We start from the raw sequence: 20,840 nt of genomic DNA, 5'->3' as shown, positions 1-20,840 counted from the left end.
TTGCCGAATATTCAAGATATCAGCGATAGAGATGTTTGCTTTCTCTCGAATATAATGGAACTAGATGGCACCCGACTTGTGATGCTCAAAGAGCCCAAAAAATACATTTGAAAAACTCAACAGCATTTTGGTGTGAACTGTCCCTTTCAGATTTGCTTTCCAAACAACCAAAAACACATTACAGAGAATGTATGTATGTAAAGTAACTTATTATTCATTAGAGCTGCTATGATTAATCGATTAATCCATCAAAAGAAAAGTACATTGAGAGCTACTCAGATTCAAATTCCTTATCTGTCAACATACTTCGCACATATAGTTGATTCTGACTCCGAAAATCTGTATTGAAATCACACATGTATTGGTACCACAAGGAAAGCAAGAGTGGCAGAGACGTAACTTCCTCTTTTCACCTCTACTTATGCATCTTACCACCAACAACAACACTAAACATCGTCCCAGAGGCCGAGGAGGAGCAGCTGGGTCGGCCCCGCAGCACCGAGGAGGAAGCTAATGAAGTTTCACACTCCTTGTTAACAGGGAGACAGGAAGTGGACTCGACTCATACTGTGTGTGTGCATGCCTTTTCTTGTTTGACTATCCTTTTGAGAACTGGTTTGAGTGCAAACAGTTTTGTAAAGTGAGATAATTTTGGACAATCCCTTCTTTAAAGCTCGGGTTGGGAATCTTAAAAATACATATATATTTTTTTTATTTTTGTTGAAATTCTCTTTACATCCTGACTCTTGCTAGTTTCTCAAGATTACCAACCAGCTAACTAGCTTTGACGGGATGGTTTAAGATAAGAATCTAAGCTGGCTAATACATTAAGTATTCCATGAACCCACGTTTCCAATAATTTCTTCACCAACCCAAAATGGATGCGAGTTGTATGCGTAGGTGAGAGTTGTAACAATAGTGAAAGTAAGACAGAGACAATCTTTCCAACAGCGGCAAGGAAGAGTCTTGAATGCAACGTGTCTTGAAGCTGCACTGCATTGTGGTCTTGAAAGTAGCACCTCTGCCTCTACGGTAGTGGATTTCTTCCTGTGTGACCTGTGTTGGTGCACAAAACTCTGAATCTCAATAAACTGTCGTTAGCTTTTGAGTGAGACAATTAGTTTTTCCTCTGCCACTTTAGCTGCATGTAAATATATCAACACAATGTTACCCACATTGTCATTTGGCCAATTATCCATGAAAAATAATAATAAAAAAAAACACACCATCAGTACGCACACAAATTAATGAATGAATTAATGAATGTATACAATGGCTGCTTTGTGTTCGAGAACCGTGGGTACTTTTTTTCTAAATGGTTCGGAGATGAATGGAAAGAATTGCGTCTGTGTGCATATAAATAAACGTAGAGATATGGGTGTATATGAGCTGTAAACAGAGTTCCAGTGTGCTGACGCTTTGTTCAGCTCAGGGTCACAACGCTGGCTGGCTGCAGCCCACATGGGGGTGACTGAGGACATGCAGCGCACACTGATATCTTACAGTAAATGGCCATGAAGTCACATGCATTTACACACATGCCCACACACACGTACAGTACACACATTGGGTCCTCTGTTCTTGAGCGGGGAGTGTGCCAACAGGCCAATATCTGGGAGGCTAACACAGCTGACCAGGCCCAAGTCTCAGGACAAGACCATAGGTTAATGTATGTACATAATTTCATTAACTCCCTGGGCTATAATATCAACTTTGAAAACTGTGAACCACGAATATAGTTCATCAAACAGGAATATTTCTAAGAGATGGGCAAGTAACAGGTCAGGAAAAGTGATGGGACCTGTCATTATAGACCCCTTTTCTGTTAGTAAAAATGATGACGTATTTCTGTGGGTGGAGCCCACAACAATACAGCAAGATGACATTTTCAATGTGTAACTTTAGCCTACTACTCTGAGGTGATTTGTGTTTGCCTCCAGCTAAAACTGTGACGTAATCATGACGTCAGCTGTAAAAGGGTCTGCAGGAGTTAAAGGCCTGATAATGGATGTTCTAATCTCTAAAATATTCTCTTATTCTGGGTCTGCTTTTCAGCCTGTCCCCAGAAAGTTTTTTTTGTGGACTGGAGCGTGAGAGTTGCTCTGACAGTGCCAAACCCCCCGCCTGGCGCGAGGCCTCATAAAAGCCCAAGCAGATTCTATTTGGAGCCGCTCGCTGCGTCGCTCCTGATGTCAGAGCACTCCTGTAGGTGTCAGCAGCAAGGAGCGCCGACGACCTGAGCAGCGTGGCGGAGTGGACGCAAACAACCTTGTTCCTCGCTCGTGACCCACTTCGCCAGCTCCCACCAAGCCCTCGCAGGAGGGGAGAGGAAGCAGCGGGTGAGAACTAATTACAGACAGAGTCCTCCAACCCTCCCTTTGGGCCATGACAATGTCAAGTGGTGGAAAATGCAGTGTTCTTATAAGAGAGGAGGCAGGATGGAGAGGGACTCGTGAAATTATACAACGAGTAGCTGCAGCTTGACAATCTGAGTGGTCAAATAGGTGGTTTTAGTAAAACTGGTTATAAGCAAACTAGCATTAAGGCAGGAAGCCTTACTAAGACTATTCTTTTTTTCTTTTTTTTGTAAACGCAGCACCTATAAAGATCTGCACAGAGCAGGAAGTGCCTCTGTTATCATACTAAAATGCCTGAGTGCTCTGACATTTCATCTTTACCTGAAGTAGATATTTAGTGGGATGTTACACACTTTAATAAGAATGTTATTGTCTCACATGATCACTGTATAAGATGCATATACAGTACATTTGCGCTTCAATATTGATTTTCTAAAAGGATGTCTGACAACAACACATTTGTTCAAAAGACTGCTGATATGTGTAAAAGCATATTTTCGTGCAGGTTATTTACCATGTCATAGGCGTTGAGCACTTTGCGCAGCAGCTCAGGCACAGGACCCTGAGCCTCCATGGTGGGGTAAGTCTCGCTCAGGTCCACCGTTACCCTCAGTGACCGCTCGCTGTTCATCAGCCAGGTAGACACCGTCAGGATGCACTGCTTCATGTTGGCCGCCGGTGTCAGGCCACAGAGCTCCTTGAAGGACACCAGGGCATTCTGGGGGGGAAAAAAACATCCACAATGAAGGAAAAAATTGGGATATGAACACATAAAGAAGGCACAAATAAAAATAAACAACTCTGTATGCCTCATTTGTGTCAATTTTGTTTTTGTTTAATGGATGTTCACTCATTTTAAGTTGCTCTGGGAAGCAGCATGAATTAAAAGTAGAGGACGGCCGGTACAAAAGTAATGCGGTGATTTTCGCATGGATATGTTGTACTGTTGCAGTGTTTTAGATGAAAAGCCGTTGTGCATCACGGAAAGTAAATTCACTCAAGCGGTCATTTTGTTTTGTCTTTGAGAGTTTGGTTTGTCCGTTCTGAGCTACTGTTGAAACATGGCGAACTCCGTGGAGAGGACCCGCTCCATATGTAGGTATAAACAGCTCATTCGAAGCTAATGATTCTTATTTTCAGGTGATTATACATTAAAGAAGGCATACTTATTAACATTGTATTCCAATTCTGCCAATAGATCCCCCTAATAGTTACACACTGGTCTTTTAAAATGACGATTATCTGAAAAGTGTTACTTTCTTACCGGCTCTCCCCGGTGTTAAACATACCTGTATAATTAAATAAATAAAAACACACACAGATTCTGCATGTCCTTCTGCTCCGAACCTCTTAACTGTCACTACTTAAGTAACCGGAGCAACCAAGGCAAGGCAAATTCCTGTAGAGTTATTGTGCTTGGCAAATGAAGTGCTTGTGGTCCTAATGGAATGGCAAATATTGCTACCACTTCTTGCATATGACCTTGAGTGAGGAGATTTAACGAGAGGGATTGCGATACTCCCCTCAGACCAGAAACGAGATAAGATAGCAGCGAGTGTTTGTCTTGGTGACAGTAAAACTATCGGGTTCCCATAACGTCAGTCTGCACATTCAACAGCCCAGAGGCTCCGGAGCCAAACTCTGACCGCAGCCTGATGGTGGTAAGTACAATCAGTCACTTGTTCCTCTCTTTCTCCTTCTCTTTTCTCACCCTTTTCTTAACTTATCTTTGTATTTATCTTTCTTCTCTCACTGCAAATATCTATCTTAAAACTACCAAGAATTAAGTAATTCCTTATGTTCCTGTTTCTACACGGACCACTGACCATTTCAGCTCTCTGCTTCTAGACAAATAAAGACATCCATCTCACCATGTGCTGTTTATTTAATCTATAGCAAATCTTATTTTTCATCAGGGGCAGCTGTAGCTCAGTTAGAGCAGGTCTGCCATCAATCACAAAGTTAGTGGTTCGAACCTTGTGCTCCTCCCCTCCACATGTGTCCTTGAGCAAGACACTCAACCCCGAATTGCTCCCAATGTACGTGTCAAAAGCATCCAGCAAATGAATGTAATGTGTCGTCAAAGAAAGTGATAAAATCTGAAAGCACTGTGAGCTGATTATACTTGCTTTCAGTCAAACCTGTCAGAAGAATTTGTTTCTTACACCTTCAGTGTCCAAACCAAAATCTAACTTGTCATGTTCTAAGATAAGATTTGGAACCAAAAAAGAACATCTTCTTTAATTTACTGTTGGTTAACAGTGTGTTTTCATTTCTTCTAACTGCACAACTCTCACAACAGAGCAGATGTAATGTTTTTGAGCAGCCAGTCGGCTTTCTAGTCCACCAACGTTTCTGCACGTCTGGTTTCAGGGGCTTTGCAGCCCCAGCAACTAGGCAACTGCCTCTCACAGCGTTTCATTCTTCTGCCAGCACGGGAATTCAAGCACCCAAACCGGGCCCACTGTTTTTCACACGGCACCACGTCAGTTAGCTTGGTTAAAAGACAGCCAAATAGGGGAGCGTGACAGAGTGAGGTGAAAGAAGAGAAAGGAACAGTGAAAGAGAAGGAGTGCAAAAGAGCAGTCTAGGCCGAGGCATGAAGAACTGCAAAGAGAGAGGGTGATGAAAACTGAAGAACTTGTTCTTTCATGTGAGACGTGTTATGCTGCCGTCTTGGCCAGGACTCCCTCGAAAGACAGATTCGGAATCTCACTGGGAAATATTTCTGGTAAAATCAACAACAAGACTCAAAACAGAGTTTATGTTACACAAAAAGTCAGTGGTCATGTCTATAATGTTAAATCTAGCGGTAAATGTCCACCAGGTCCGACAAGGACATTAGGAGCATAGAACGTATATTGCCAAGAAGTGAAAGTCAATTGTTTGTTCCATTGCAACATCAGCGCCCGGCAGTAAAGCTACGCTTCTGCCATTTTTGACTGAAAGCAACTACCAGACGCCTGTGAACGTCCGTCTACAAAGTGCCTTACAAAAGTAAAAACAAAATAATATCTATTCCATAAATATTCTACTGAAATGGCCTGTGTTGAACAATAAAATAATATAAATATAATAAGCATTTTCCGAAATGGCGGCAGCTGCTATTGTAAAAAAAACAACAACAGAGTTTTGTCTCTTTGCTTCAATACTCTGCTAGGGGACGAACTAGATCGGCTAGTTTGACAGCTGGGTAAAGATTTCAGTCACTCTATGACAGACTTTTGCGTTTGCAAGGCTGGCCCTCTGCGGTCCAGCTAAAAAATGATGAGAAGCATTAGAAACACAAGGCAGGTAAGAGAGCGTGAGAGAGAATAGGAATGTCAGCGTTGGTACTTGAGAATCCGTCCACACACTCTGCAGTGTGGGAACCGGCCGTCTCCCTGGGCTAGACCTCCAGGCCTGCAGAAAAAACCCACCCCACCTCCCCCCACCCCAGAGGACGTGCTGTCACTGCGGGGTCCGACCTTCCCGTAGACGGAGAGGGTAGCCAGGGGACGCAGTCGGCATCTGTATGCTGAGCCTCGGCCACAGTTAACACCTCTCGGGGCGTTGCAGCACGGCCACGAGAAGAAACACAATGGTGGAAGCGGGACAGCGCTGGGGCTCTGGATTAAAACCTGGTGCGCGTGTGAGAACTATGAGTGTGTGACTGCATGTGTTTATGTCTCAGTGTGGTCTGAGCCGAAGCTATTAGCATTCATCATGCTTTGTATAATTCCACGGGACCACATGCGTGAATGTTTATTGATAATTGTTGTGCAGTAAAAGCCATACCGTCTCTACGCCATGGCGTTAAAAAACACCAATGAGAGGCGTGTGTTTTTAATTACTACCCTCCCCCACTTTACCCCCTAACATTCCCCAAATGAGAGCTACGTGTCCGGTTACAACACTGCTTTTGTTTCTGTTTGCTCCTCTCTCTCTCTCTCTCTCTCTCTCTCTCTCTCTCTCTCTCTCTCTCTCTGCTTCAATCTGTGCATCTCTGTTTTTCTGTTCTCTCTGGCCCACAGTACTGAGTGCTGGTGAATGTGTAGCACACACTGTTCAGCAAATAAAAAGAAACTCCAGGCTGGCAGCTCTCCTCCACCTCCATCAACACTTAGGGTTCATGGGCAGCAGCACTCCGGAAAGGACTTCATTCAAGTCTCCCACAGAAATAATTGATTTGCTGCCTAGATCCACATATAAAACATGGCAACCCATCATATCTGCCCACTGGTCAACGTTCATAGAGCTCCTCAGTCTTTTTAATAGCCAAACACACTTTCTGTTATTATTCAAAGCAGGCCACCTGGACGCTTTGCTGTTTGAGGGTAAAAGGAGCCTTAAAAGAGCTTAGTGAGGTGACATAACGCTTTTGACTGAGACATCTATAGTGTGTGTGTGTGTGTGTGTGTGTGCTGCTTCATGGTCAAGGTTGTATGCCATGATATCTGGGATTTTTGTGAGTACAAAAGGTATTTCTTTCTCGCGTTAACGTCTAATCTTGGCTTAAAGTCAGGCGTGGCGAAGCTTCCAGCTTGCCTGGTTGTTGCCTTGTGGGTTGTTGGCCACAGGCCCCACGTCTGCCGTCCAGCTCCCTCCAGATTAAAGGCACCAGGCGCCACACAGCTGGCCTCTAGAGAGCTTTCATAAAGGCCTTATTCTTCATTTGTCCTCTTTAAAGCCTTCCTCTCAACCTCACCTCTTTCATTTATTCTATCAACTTTTATCTCTTCATTTCAAAAAGAAAAATTTACATTTCAAACCTGAGGTCATTGTGGTTTGGGGAGTGGCGGTGGTGCCAGTGTTGTTTGATCACATTAAAAGACACCAATTCACATCCAGTCGCATACTGCTATTTTTTATATAAGCCTATAGATCAGTTTCCGAAGCCATTAATTATGAGAGACGATTCAAAAGAACAGCTGTGACACATGACATGCCTGTCATTATTTCATATGTAGCATAAATTAATTGATTTAAGTTTTACAAAAGTAAGCACATGTTTGATAAGTCTGTGTCAGATTTACAGGGCTGACTTCAGTGAGCCATATTTCACGTCTTATTTGTGAAATGTTCCCATGCTGACTCACAGCCGAGCATAGCTTAGGACCTAATCATGTTGAGGTATCCGTTTGTCACAAATTTTGATTATTCAAACAAGCAACACTTTGATTGGGCCAAATATTATCATCTTTTGCCTCAAGAGAAACACTTTTTTATCAGGATTGTTCATGATTTGTTTGTAATCACACTTTTATTTCCACTGATTTTCCTGAAATGATCTTCCTCTTGCCAGTCGTGCCGCTTTAATTTTTTATCTAAGGTACTTACTTGGGATGTTGTGCTCCTGTCGCACCTGCCGTTACTAAGCAATCAAAACCTGCGTGCTGCCAAGTTGATGATGATGAAGTTGCAGTAATTTAGCAGGAAGCCTCACTTACTAAACTAAACTCAGTCAAAACAAAGAAATGGATTTCCAGCAACGTCAATCCCTCACAGTAGCTTTACTGCTTGATTTCTCTGTGTCAGTTTAGCTGACCTTTCAACCAGATGTTAACTGGATCATAAAGCTCTGGGTAGCCCTGTACTAAAATGATTAATTTATCCTCCATATATTTACCATAGACTGATATTTACGTAAGAAAGAAAATATATCTGCAGGCTGTGATTGGTTGCTCCTCGTCTCATGACATGCGGTGCGTGCTGCAGCTTTCCAGAAGTTGAACGGCAACAGCGCCACGCTCGCTTTTGAGCGCGCCTGCTGCGTGTCTACATTGACAACTATGGATTTGATGGCGCAAAAAAACGCGGCATGTGAACGGCCCTTTATGCTGTAATGTTGCTATCTCTAAAATTACAGGATCAATTTCACCTTCTGAACACAAACCTATTTCTCTCTGTCTTACAGAGGAAAATAATGTCCTCTTTCAGATCATCGCCTATTTCCACGACTGAAAAATGCATGACAGCATGCCACAGGATCTCTAATCGTATCTCTGCTTATTTAGTTTGGTCTGGTCTTTTGTTTGCTGTGCTATTAGACTGAGGTTACTGCTCACTGAAGACAGATGGACAGACCTTGGTATTTACAACCTGGATACACTAAAGGGAGTGTGCTACATTAGCTTCTGGAGGAACACACATGAGTCCAGCTAATTGTATGTCTTCAACAAACAACATTATATATTTGATTTTTATAAAACTGGGATCCTTCCGGCATTGGCTACTGGCAGAAGACACCAGGTCACAGCAGGAAGTTACACAAGATAATCAGTAATCAGATTTATTAACAACCTACTACCATATATTTAAAGTGAGACAGGTATATTTATGTACATTATTAATATATGATGAAGAGCCAGACAACTTTTTTGCTATTTTTTGCCCCCTTCTTTTTTTCTTTTTTGGAAAATTTACACAGAAATAATCTTGTTTTGTTACTTGATTGCCACCTTCACATACATTTTAAGAAGCACAGTAAAAATACATTGCATGTGTTTACTTGTCAGTTTTTACTACTTAACACAATTCTGTTACCACCTTTTTTCCTTGGTTAACAAAGCATTGTTGATGGAGTCGTGTCATCAACAGTTAAAAGGGTGCAGCAAGATTATTTTAATGTTGTTAGCTGTCAGAGAAGACAAGAGCCTGGCACTATAAACAACACACACCGTGGCATTTAAAAGACTCACCGGCTCTCCCTGTGTTGTAATTTGTGAACTGAGCAAATGAGACAAGCTTCGTATCACACCCTTCAGTCATCACAAACAAAATGATACATGCACTGAGAGTCTTCTGCTACTGGTCATCAGCCAAATATACACCATGGTTACTAATCTTCATTTGCTCATCTCGAGGAGTTTTAAAGTAGTGCACTAAGTGCCTAGCAACTTGTCCCTCATTAATGATTACACTATTCATAAACCTCATAATTGTACAGCAATGACACTTTATTACCGTTCTCTTATGCAACATTAATAGAGCACAATTAGCAACAAGCTTTTATCCACAACAGCAAGCGAAATGAGTCCAACCAGAAACTCTTACATCAGTTTGGACCTGCTGAATCAATAAAAAGCTATGCAGTTTCATTTGGTGGAAACTACTTGTCTGTCTTTTCATTTCTTAACTTAAAAAAACAATATTCAGATAACCATTAATGTTAGTGAATCTACTGTAACATAACATATAATGTTCAAAATATCATGTATCGTGTAGTTCATGCGTGAACATGAATGATTTTGATGATCCCGCTATCTTTATTCTATAGCCCCTTTTCCATACACATGTGCTGGCTTGGCTTAACTCGAGGCATTAGCCCAGATTGGCAGGGATTTGATGGGGACTTCACAGGAAAAATCCCCCGTTATTTTTGCTGCTTGTACTCTTCCTCCCTGTATTATTAGTAGACTTGTTTTTATTGGAGAATAGCCACTAACAAAGTTAAAGCCGGTAATGGAAACGCAAATCAGCATGGCATGGTTTGAATCGGCGCAGCCAAAAGTGCCAATGGAAAAGCCCCATAGCACTGCATTTAACACCAAAACATCTACTGCATGGGCAGAGAGTTGGAAATGTTAGATTTAGACCTGTGAGAGTCTCCAGCAAAGCCTCAGCCGTTGAAGATGTTATCCAGTTAAATAAAAGTATTGTGACATTTCTTTTGTCATCGTCATGTTTTCTTAAGAACAGATCTGCAATATTGCCATACCTAAGTAGAGCTGCACAATAAATCGAAATATTATCAAAGTCGCAATATGGCCTGCTGCAATTTGTGGTGAAATGTGTGTCAAAACAGCATTTTAAATTAAATATTGTGGTGCTGCAGAGATGTCCTGGCCTACATATCATATTCTACAGACTTAAGAAAAAGTTTTTTTTTGTTTCGTACAGATCCCAGCAACAATCACACCATCATCATTGGTCATTCCCTCTAATATCGCAATCGCAATATCAGTCAAAATAATCGCAATTAGATATCTTTTAAAAATCGTTCAGCCCTATACCTAAACCCTTTACAGACTGAGTGCCCAATCTACCTGGATCAAGTGCTGAGTGCTAACAAAAGTGTCGCTGATTATAGATTGAAGTAACTGGTGGGGAACCAAATCATCAAACTGAAGGCAATTAGTGCAACCAAATGTTGCCATTGTTTACGAAATGAATGTCATTGCTCTATAGAATCAAAATTATTTCATTAAACTTTTGGATTACAAACGCACTAATCAAAGAGTGATCTTTGACGTTATTGACTTGCACTCCACCAGAATGTAAAAAGACGTTCAAACAAAATCGCTCCTCTACACAACCCAATGTGCCACTCGTACTATCGTGATGGTGTTGGAATTATGTTTCATAAATACTTTAGGTATGTAGTTCCTTACCTGCACATTTTCTCTGAGGTCTGTGGCCTCCCTGAGGGGCTGGGTGGAAGCTCTGAAGAGCTCATCCACTACTTTGATCCCTGTAGTCTTGGTGGTTGTGTACTCCCGGGCCTTCCTTCCCTTCCTGACAGACAGACCCCTCTTATGTGCCTTTCCTCCACCCCGCCTGTTGGTGATGGCTACATGGACAAACAGGGTGGTGTTTGGTAGGAACTCTCCTGTCAGAGATTGGAGGGGGACATGTCTATAGCCTGGCTGTAGGCACTCAAACGGGATGGTGTACTGGCCAATGAACTCATCTCCAATGTAGTCGTCATCCAGCACCACAAAGCGGAGCACCGCGAGTTCTGGTAAATTGATCTGGAATTCGAAACTCTCATCAAAAATAGGGTTGTCGCCATTCTGGGACACGGTCTTGGTTCTTTGCTCAGCACAGTCAGCTGGGATGCCGTGGATCTCCACATATATGTAGGGCTCCACCACATCACCCTTAGCTGCAGAGCCACGGGGTTTTGGCAGATTCTGCCCACTGATGACCTTGATGTGAAGAAGCTGAGCCGACACCCCTGGCAGCGAGTCCCGAGCATTGGCACTGAAGTAGGACACCTCCTCCCTCATGATGGCTGGCCGCAAAACATACCCACAGTTGCCATTCTGCCTGAACCAGCCTAGGTTGAGGTCCATCATCAGGCCTGGCGTCTGGTAGTTCATGGCCACAATCTGGCAGCCACACTTCCAGAAATCCTGGGGGTTCATGTTGCTGGCATCAATTCTCATAGGTGTGGGATACACCCGGGAGAGAAAGCGCTTGTTATAACAGACAAACTCCTCTGGGAACTCATTGGCAAACCTGTTTGCATCGACCTCATTGAAGGAGCAAATCTCCCAGTATTTTTGGTCTCTCTTAGAGATCTCAAAGTCCCTAAACTGGACTGACTTGCAAAGAGATACAATATCAGAGAGCTCCCTGCACAGTCTGAGTCTCTTGTAGCCTAAGCCATTTAGATGGTCCTTCTCATTAGCTCCCACTCTTCGAGACATTTCCAGACCCTCCTCCTCATCCGTCACATCACCCTCAGCGTCAGGGCAGTTTGGCGGTAGCCTCTTTCCCTTGATGAGGATTTTACCTTTGATTTTCTCAGGGGAGGGTAGGTAGATTTCTTCCTTGTTGGGGGGTTCAATGTACAGCTTGTCCCCAAGAATCTTCTTCGTATGCTGTGCCATGACCCTCTGCTGGGGAATGCAGCAGTGGGTCACTAAGCAGAGAATCAGGGGATACTCAGAGCTCTCAAAAGCATATTGGTTTATGATGTCCAGGACTTTAGAGAAAGCTAGATGTGAGGCTACAGAACTACCCACATACACCACTGGTTCATTATCAGGGCCATCCCATACAATGACCTCAATGCTGCGGCAGCCCATTCTTAGAGCTCGGATGTAGCTGCTGATGTCTGACGAACCCCAGAAGTGGTCTTCCAGAAGTGAGGCATTATGTGACGAGTTGATGTAGTAGTGGGAAAGAGGCTGGGTCATGTCCTGGCACACACGTTTGTGCTGGGGGTCAAAGATGTGGCATTCGGAGGAGAGGAGGTAGTGTGTAAAACCATCAATGGTGAGGTAGGCCCTCTCCCTACCTTCGGCGGATGGCTCAAATTTCTGAACGATATCCCTGCACATGTCCTCCGTTACACCTTCCACTCCCTGCTCCACATCCACAAACAGCATCAGATCTTTACTGTCCAGATACTCCTTGTTACTGGAGAACTGCACCAGTAGGAAGAAGATCTCTGGTCGAGTGCAGAGCTCACAGTAGGCCTCAACAAAGGTGTCCATGTTAATTGCCTCTCCATATTGGTCTTTAGCTTTCTGGAGTTCCTTGAACTTCAGCTCTATCCTTGACTCTTTCATTCCAGGGTTGAGCCCCTTGATTATCTGGGTGGCCCTGAACAGGTCTATGTGTCCATCCTTTTCCATATCTGCTAACTCAAACACTGAGCCAATCCAAGACGTTCGTAGACTCGGTTGGCTGGGTTCCATCATGTCCACGGTGTGACGGCCATAAGACACCAGATACCTCAGGCCCATCACCCAGGTGCTGACAACATCTGCTGTACTAGCTACCAAATCTAAGGATTCATAGTTATCCCCATAGATGATTGAGAAGGCGCATTCATCGGGGAACTGATCTGAGAGACCATTGCTGCGCAGAACTGGAGTTTTCTTTCCCAAACGGACCTCCTTAATGCCCTTGATCTCCAGTTTTGCCTTCTCTGAATCTTTCTTGGATGGTTCCCAACGGAGCCAGTGCATGTCTGGATCCAGCAGGAAGTAACGGTTGTACATGCGCGAGTTGGAGCGCACCTTCTTCATCTCACAACCCTCCATCATGAAGGCCATGCAGGCAGCTGTGCTGTTGATCTTGCGGTCATTTGGCATTGAACTGAAGGACACCGTTTTCTTCCTCACCTGCCTCTGTTTGGAGCAATCCTGGAAACAGAACGGGGTTGGGGAGGATTGGGGTAGAGAAGGATTTCTTGGTTACACTTTGTATCTGAATTCAGTAAACAACAGTGAACACTGCAGTGAGATTATACTGTATAGAAGAGGAGGAAAAGATAAAAGGCTGAGTTAGCTTTTTCATCAGAGATTTACACCTAGATGGATATACGCACAAAAAATCCTAAATCTAAACACAAGCTGTTAAGATGCTAAAATGTAGATGAACATAATATACCATTCCCATCAGTAAACGGTGTTCAGCTGCTGAACGCATAAACATGACAGATTATATTAACGGGTTGCCAATAAAACACACAGTTATCAACTGCTTAGTGGAAATCTTTTTTTATTCTCCCCAGCAGTGAGCCAACATGATGGAGCCCATCTTATGGAGATGGGACACAGTGTTGGATGGGCATGATGGGGGTCTTCTTTGACATTTGAATGTTAAAATGGCTAAAAAAAAACAATCAGCACATTTTATAATATATTTATGACAGACCAATAGCCTCAGAGATAATTATATGCTCATCTAAAATGCACATCTCCCTGTCTAATTATTCTGCTCTTGTTTTAATATGCAGAACCTTCATGTGAAAGCAGACTAACTTCTGGGGTTTTCCCTTGAGACAAATCGTAACATACTGTAATGCATGAGGTCTGTTTCTTTTTAAAACAGGACTGCTTGCTGTAATGATAGGGTACAAAACTGGAGATACGATTTTGGCTTGGCTCAAGTCAATGGTTTCATCTCTCAAACAAAGTTAAGGGCTCTCAAATCAGTTTCAAGTTACCTTATAACTGCAAACGAGATGTGGTTAATTATTCATCCTGTGGGCAACCTCTCATAAATACATTTCTTGCCAACCGATTCCAAAGACAAGGAAACTATCTCTCTGCAACCAAGGCAAAAGCCAAACTTGTAAAAGTAGATGCGCCACAAACCACCTGCCATGACATGGCTGAACTTTTGCAGCTTTTAGGTCGTGAGCCTAGCTGGCAGAAAGCAGACAGACAGCACTGCCCTATTTCCACACAAGGCTGTGGTTAGTTAGATAGCCTGAATGCAGATGGCCTGGTTAAGGGCTTGGAAAATAGGCTTGTTGAATAATGCATACCACATAGAACAGTACATCAAAAATCAAAACTAAATCAATCCACAAATTACTGTTACATATTAAATATGCTAGACTCAAAGCCTTTGAGACTGTCATTGTTGAAACTCAGACAGGAGGACAAATTATCTTTAAAAAGAATCGTTACCACAGTCACGTGTCAGTGGTGATGCTTGATTACTTCCAAGTAGGAAGTAATGATACCAGAAATGTAGTAGTCGAAACCAATACCAGTGAAATTCCACGATTCTCGATACCAAAATCATCATAACAAAAGTTAAAAAAAGAAATCCCATGTACTTCAACATACAGACATCCCTTTATTACGGTTTAATACTGTTTTTTGTTAGGAAGTTAAACAAGTCATAATACCCTCTCTAATATCTATCTTATATTGCTGATTTCAACACAGATTTATTGTTCGCAATAGGGATGCACCGATACCAATACCAGATCGGATATCGGGCCGATACTAACTCAAATAGTTGGATCGGGTATCTGTGACAATGGGGCAGATCTATGCAATTTAGATCCATATTCATATACTATATACATTATACATTGTAATTTGTATTCCTGTTTAAGTTTTGACCAATTTGTTGCTGCAATAAAAAGGTTTACACTCAAATTGTAATTCCTGTTAATTGTAATTCCCATTTATTACCAAGTTGTTGGTGTACAATTTATTATTTTAATAATAGCAATTAAGTAAATTTATATCTATGTATTGTTTATTACAAAGTTAGGAAAGCAATGTTTAAGTCAAGGCTGATGGCCTTAGACATACATGAATGATCCCGGTCACTTCCACACAGCGAGGCATACAGCTTATTAATTAAACACTGGTATCGGATCGGTACTCGGTATCGGCCGATACCCAAAGCCCTGGTATCACTATCGGTATCGAGACTGACAAAGTCGCACTGGTGCATCCCTAGTTTGCAATGCAGCATTATAAGGGACGAGTCGATAGTGAGATCCCAAACACATTTTCTATCGTCCCCGGGACGATGGGACTCCATGTGTCTCGTCATGAGTACCGTCACGTTTTCAGAATTTCTAAGTATGGGTTCTCGTGACATCCCTACTTGCAACACCTCCAATATGAAATAAATGTAACCAAAGCCACCTAATCTCAGTTTTCCTCCTTGTTCCATGTCTGTTGATCATTTTTAGTTTGAAGAAAGAACACTAGAAACGGGAGAGGACCTCAGGGCTACAGAGGAGTATGTCTCCCCCCCCCCTAAGACAATGACTGCCTGTACAGGCCTGATGGATCTCCACTGAGCATGGTTCAACTGCAGTCACAGTGAAATCCCTCAGGACCATCCGTCTTCCACCTGACGGTCAGAGGCAGATGACAGCCGGCACCTCATCGCGATTAATGAGCACCACTTGATGCAAAGCTGGAGATATGACATGATCATCTCTCTTGTTTTACGACCTCTATCTCTTTACCCGACACTTAAATATAATCATTTACAAATCTGTAATCTGTAATAGAGATACAAATAATTCTTTAATGTGGATGAAAAAACCTTTTGGACATTCTCGTCATTGGCTTCACTGGACTCACACCAGATGGTGTGCTGTGGCCCTATGATGATGGGACCACCCAGGTCAAAAGGGTTGCTCACTATGTGTTAAAATAGAGTTATTCAAGCATTTATTCCCCCCCCTCGATAAAGTACTTGCATGCAACTGTTAAGAGAGGTAGTGCCAAGACCCACAGGCACATAGTAATGCATGTACCCTTGCCAAGACTGTGAGGGTAAAGAAGGGGGTTGTTGGTTCAGCTGGAGGATAATACAATTCCAGCTCTTTCACAGAGGGGTAATCTTGGAGTGAAAAGAACTTATCAACCAATTCTCATGAGAGGCGGACCAACCACAGCATTGATGCTAACTCTATCTTTGTCTCATTCTGTCACGCTCTCCAATCCTCCAACAAATCACCCGCCCCCCAACCCATCATAGTGCTTGTAGAGGGAGATAAATCTGGAGGCCGCAATCAAGAGATCACATTTCAACCTAAATGTCGTGCTCTTTTATTTCACCAGCCTGCTCTTTTCGCCTCATGAGAGAGAAAACTAACAACTCTAGCCTATTTTTAAAACAGTGGGTCTCTCATCTGGTTTGCAAAAAGTCAACCAGATGGACGTCTACATTGAGGCGGTGTTGGGGATATTTGAAGAAAGCTCTGTGAGACAGAAAGCAGACTGAGCAAGTGGCAAGAGGGGGAGATCTGTTCATGTCTGATTGTTTCCAGGCCTCCTTTAGGGAAGTGCTGTAGCCACAGAGGGTCAAAGAGCACGAGGGTGATCCCGTGTCTCATTAACATGCTGTTACAATTAGCTGGACTGCCAGGTAGGACGACAGGCTGCTCAGCTCTAGCCTCTCAATCAAAACCACCAAAGAAAAATGTGTCTGTCGAGGGTCATTTCACACATGAATGAAACTGAATTATTGAATTCAAAAGCAAAATCATAAGCCTGGTGATTAAGGCTGCATTTCTCGGCTGGACATCAGAATCTGCCAATATTTTCCTTGTTGACTGATGTTTATGTGTTGTGTTGCATCAACTCTCCACCGGCTAATGTTGTGTTGGGTATTTGTGGTCGATATCTGACAACAGTAACCAGCTACTGATTCGGAATAGAAGCTACTGGCTGGACACGTATATACAGTGTATGCTTAAAAAACAAAGGTCAGGATCATAAAAGAGAAACAAAAACAAATTCAATTACCTTTTAACAATTATCTTTTAACCTTTTTGTTTTCCTTTACTTTCCTACATGGAGCCGTGTTCTTCCCTTGATCGGCCACACTTCTGCTGCACTCTCTCACCACTTTTTCACAGCCCCTGGGGTCTTTCCTGGTAGAGCTGTCAGTATTTCTGTTTACGTGTGTGTGCTGGAGTGCTTCTGGCTTGGCTGCCTGTTGCTGCAGTGATGTGGGGGTATTTCAGTAGTCCTCCACACCTCCCCCCCATCCCCTTTCCTGTGGTGACGCCGGCCGCCCCGGGCTGGGTCAAACACTCCCTGATGGAAGGGTGAAGCTGCTGGGGACGGGGCAGGCTGTGAGACGAGTCCCTCAACATCATCTGAAGGGCAGTGGCATGTCACACTTGCTCTACCTCCCGTCACTGTTGTCACACCCTGACAATGGGCGCCATAAGCAGTACGACATGGGGAACTCCACTCCAGGGAGCCAATTAATGCAACACGATCTCTCAGGTTGCCTGTTACACGGCAGTGCCCCGCTGAGTGAAGTATGCCAAAACAATAACTCGTTCAAATGGTACTGCAGGGCACAATGGACAAGCTATTTTCACAGACTTCCTATCTTTGTATAATTTTATAATCATCATATTTAAATTTTATGGTTATATCACCTCTAAAACTAATATACATTTGGTTGGCTTTCCTGCTCCCCCGGTCTGCTTTATGTCTCCTGGAATGCAGCACTATCAGAAAAACTAATGCGTGCTTCATCTCCTGAGAGTGTTGTGTGTGGGTGCAACACAAGCACCCCAACAATAAAACCCCAAGGGCTTCCTCTGCTGCCTGATCTCTTGTTATGTCAGAGAGCATCTCGCTCAGACTGAAAAACCCAATATCATACTGTAGCTCAACATTTGAAGGCTTAAAAGAGTACGAGTCTCAGCTGTACTGTCAAATGTTCGTATGAGTGGAGAGCTGAGCTACTCAACCTGTTTTTGAACACACGGAGGATGGATCTCTCCCCTAAAGGTCTTCCTGTGGGACATACTGCCTCTTTCACTACCCACTGGCCCATTTCCTCCCCATCCCACCAGACCTCAAACCATCCCACCTCCTCGTCACGGCTCGGCTGGCTAGCTGCCACTCGCTACTCCTCGCTCCCATCATATCTCAAGTCTAAAAAAGGGGTTCTGCACAAAGTAGTCAGGCACGGCTCAGTTCCTCTCGCCCACAGAGCTACTGTGTCATTTGTGTGCGTGCAATGTGAATCGGTGAATAAGGCAACAGGGGAGCGTGGGTAATGGGGAATGCAGACAGAACAGAGCGGAGCAGAGCCCTCTTGATGACGTGCTCTCCGAGATGTGAGTCACACAGTATGTGTGCATGTGTGCTGGGGGATCATAGGATCAGTGTCTACACACATATAGAACACCCTGACAGTCACAGCTATGCCACATTACACATCAAATGCACATATTGACATATCAAACACAGAGAAATCAAACACACACAGACGCCACAAAGACACATGCTTACTGCGTTTTGATGGTAAAGCGTAACATTAAAGCGCCCAGTGGTAATTTGTGTAACTAATTACTTTTTCAATCTCTGATAAACAGTCAAGGCAAAAATATCTTCCCCTCTAATTATCAGATTAATGATTTTCATCATAGTAACTGTTGTTCTTCTAAGTGTTGCCTGAAAAGTGAAGCAATAATTCACTGTCTCCCAGTTGAAATATTTTCACTATTTAAATGTTTATACAAGTACAAATCTTATGCATTTTTTATTTAAAGGAGCTATGAGGTACTTATCCATAGTCAGTGTATTACCTACAGTAGATGGAGGTCGGCACGCCCCCAGTTTGGAGAAACAGACAGAAGTTACCACACGGTAGCAAAGCAATGTACTGCTGTGGACGGGTCCAACAGCAAAACGTATTTTAGCCACCTAATAAAAAGGCTCACCTAAAAAACTCAGTATCAGTTTAAGTGTACGCTATATCTTCGCACGTTTACCTTCCTGAGAGATAGCTATACAGTCTATGTTTCTGACGGGGAACCGAAGCCGTTATGCAGACTCCATTGAAAAAGAAAAAGTAATTTGACATTGCAGAACACAGGGGTTGCTGGTCTACCGCTGCCTCCATCGTTTAATTTGTTTGTGTTATTGTGTGACTTTGGTGAATCCGAACTAACCAACTCCCGTGTTCTGCGAAGTAAAATTACAGATTTTTTCAACGGAGTCTGGCGGAAACTTTTTAAAGGTGGGCCTTTCTGTTAGATGGCTAAAATATGTTTTGCTGCTGCCTCTGTCCACAGCATTACATTGCTTTAGTTCCTTGCGGTAACGCTTGTCTGCTTCTCCGAACTGAAGGCGTCCCGACCGTCATCTACTGTAGGTAATACACTGACTATGGATAAGTACCTCATACAACCCCATTTCAAAACACACAAACTATTCCTTTAAATCTATTTTCCTTGAATCCTCTCAAAAATGTTGTTTTTCCCAAATTTTACATTCAACAAAAGAGGCAAAAAGTGCAACAAGTGATTAATGAGGAATGAATTACTGCACAAACTAAATCAACAAATAGAGGTGATCTGATAATTATGTGTATTGTCTTTTTTTGGAGCAAGCCCAACACCGTTCCCTTCAGAAGCACTAGACACGAAGAGCCAAAGAGTTCTTGCCCTGAAGGATTACACAGCTCAGTAAGCCCCAGTGTGCTTGGATGAGGTAGGTGGGAGGTCATCATAAGAACAACCCCCCTCCCTTCCCCTCCTCAAGTCTGGGCTGCCCACCACTACCCCAAGGCACCACACTTCCAACATCCAAGATGGTTACACAAACTGACATCTGAATCTTGCCACACAGAGCTTAGAGGGCAGACATAATTCAGCCTCTAACAGACTCTACTGCCTAAATCTGGAAGGACAGAGGCATCCATAGAGAGAGAGAGGTAAAGATTTTGTATGCAAGAAAAAAAGATAGGAAGGAGAAGAAGCTATTGACACAAATTGAGAAAGAGAGCCAGTTTAATGAGCTTAATGTTAGCTTAATTTGTTTAGATGTTTTGGCGATGCTGTGCAACCTCAATGCCAATAAAGCAAATTAAATCAAATTGAAAAACTAAATTCTCATAGGGGGGAAAGAGAGAAGGAGAGGGATAGAGAGATAAATACAATGTCAGTAACGTTTTGCCTTGGCAACAAGGCATTGTTATCTGTGATGCCCATAAAGCGTCTTCGAATTGAATACAGATTTGGGAAATAGGAGAGGCGAGGGAGGGATGGAGAGAATAAAGAGAGACAGATGAGGGAAAGAGAGTCAGGGGGAAGAGAGAAGTCAGGCCTGTCACCGTTTGTCACTGTAATCTCTCATGTGGGCGACTGCTTTAATTCTCACAGCGGTACTCTCAGCCGCACATCATGCAACTCATCGCACCATCTTTGTGCAAGTCTTGCAGAACACGAACGTAATGTGTGAATAGGCGAGAAAATCGAAGGTCTGAGAGGGGAGGTGAGACGCGTGAATCAAGCGCTCATCCAGGTGGCCCATTGTGCACGCTGTTACCTTGAATGTAAAGCCAAGGTTCTGCTGTTAACACTCTTTCCGTGCTCGGATAATAAGTAGAAACCCCCCAGAGAACTCTGAACAAGCTAAAGAGCACCAAACAGTCTCACTAATTACTGGCCCACAGAGAGAGAGTGGAGGTCAATGCTATCGAGCTGTGGAACCACAGAAAAAAAGTGCTGCTGTACAGCTTAGATAA

General features: G+C 43.2%; 1 pseudogene; it reads right to left on the bottom strand.

The window, feature by feature from the left end:
• LOC141781550 (uncharacterized) overlaps window positions 1–20,840 on the bottom strand; it is a 156,568-nt pseudogene that overhangs the window by 17,285 nt on the left and 118,443 nt on the right.

The sequence above is a fragment of the Sebastes fasciatus genome, chromosome 13 (genome assembly GCF_043250625.1).
Source record: "Sebastes fasciatus isolate fSebFas1 chromosome 13, fSebFas1.pri, whole genome shotgun sequence".
NCBI lineage: Eukaryota > Metazoa > Chordata > Actinopteri > Perciformes > Sebastidae > Sebastes > Sebastes fasciatus.
This window is presented reverse-complemented; position numbering and strand designations above follow the sequence as displayed.